Source organism: Austrofundulus limnaeus, unplaced genomic scaffold (assembly GCF_001266775.1).
Source record: "Austrofundulus limnaeus strain Quisiro unplaced genomic scaffold, Austrofundulus_limnaeus-1.0 Scaffold86, whole genome shotgun sequence".
In the NCBI taxonomy this organism is placed as follows: Eukaryota; Metazoa; Chordata; class Actinopteri; order Cyprinodontiformes; family Rivulidae; genus Austrofundulus; species Austrofundulus limnaeus.
Window position 1 is genome coordinate 1,625,277 of NW_013952488.1, and position 1,523 is coordinate 1,626,799.

Consider the following 1,523-nt stretch of genomic DNA (forward strand, 5'->3'; position numbering starts at 1 on the left):
GTATATAGTTATTTATTTTTTATTTAATTTCAGTGTAGTTTTTTTCGTGCCAGGTAATGAAAGTCATGTCAAGTCATTAGGCCAAAAAAGCAAACAGGTTCAATTTAAATTCAGTAAGTTTAATCCCAAGCAGTCTAGTTACTGTGTAATATACTTCAGCCAGATTAAAATACTTTTAGGTTTAAGAAAACCCGGTTTGCCCTGAATCTTGATTTCAATGCAAGTCCCCTATCTTGAGCAATCATGAGGTAATGGTAGGAAGGAAAAATTCTTTTTTGACAAAAAACAAAACAAAAACCATAGAAATCTAGATTCTTTTTACGTTTTTTTAACAAAACACCATTTCAATAACATTTCACACAACATTTTTATAGCTGAAAGAACTTTCATTGTATGCAATGGAGCCCCTTAAGCAAAATTGTAGTTTTTTTTCTAAGTAGCCTTTAAGAGTTTTTACATTTGTTCAATAATTAAAGCAAAAACTTTTAAATAAAGAACTGGCAATAAAATAAGCAAACTAAACAAGTTCCTAGAAGTTCAGATCTTTTGGACTTTTTTCTCTTTTATAAAGATTTTTTATTTTCAATTAGCAAAAAAAAAAGTTTTAAAAGTTGTGTTCAACAACTAAATGAAAAGAAATCATGTCAAGTCATATAATGCCTAATCTTTGCCACACATTCAGAACTTGTAAAATATAATTATGGAAATACAAATGATGCAAAAATAGAATTACCTTGGGAGTCCTGTGTGATTATTTAGTCTTAAAATAGGCATCAAAATTAATCCAGTTTCACTGATTAAATTAGTTCATAATACTCACAAAAATGTTTTATCAAAAAATAAACACAGTATGAATAAATGTTTACAGTGAAAATCAATCAGCTACACTTCAACATCTAAATTATGTTGTTCAATGGAGCATCAGACATTTTGACTAGACCAGGCTTTTGTTACCTGGCTCTGACGTAGAACACACACACAGACACACACTTCTTATTTTTCTGAGGTCACCTTTAGTTGGACATATGGATGGTGTGTGTGTGTGTGTTTGTGAGGTTACTGTATTTGTGGTTGTATATTTTTGGCCCAGTTCTGCTCTGCTTGGCGCTCTGCAGCCTCAAAGGGACCAGTCAAGGGTATATTATAGTAAAGCTATCTGGCTGCTGTTAAAACCCAGCCMCGTTGTTTGGGATGTACATGTTTCCTGCTGTATAAACTTACCCCACTTTAGCCTCACTATGCCTGCGCACGTGTGTAAACACAAAACACACGTGGGGATGGAGGAGGAGGATGTGATGGTGATTTGGTGAGCGTGGTGTTGCTATGCAACCACRAGGCTGCCATGAAAACTGCCCTGACCACCACAGCCTGCAAATTGGTGATATTTAGCTCGGTCTTTAGCTCTGTCAAACGAACACATCCCCATAATCGAAGTAAAGATACAGTTCAGAGCTATGGGGGCTGAGTTTCAGGTGTGTGTGTGTGTGTGTGTGTGTGTGTGTGTGTGTGTGTGTGTGTGTGTG

The 1,523-nt window shown here is 35.4% G+C and overlaps 1 protein-coding gene across 1 annotated transcript in view; it reads left to right on the top strand.

Moving 5' to 3' along the window:
* nbas (NBAS subunit of NRZ tethering complex) overlaps positions 1–1,523 on the top strand; it is a gene marked incomplete in the record, with an annotated part of 224,076 nt that overhangs the window by 158,011 nt on the left and 64,542 nt on the right.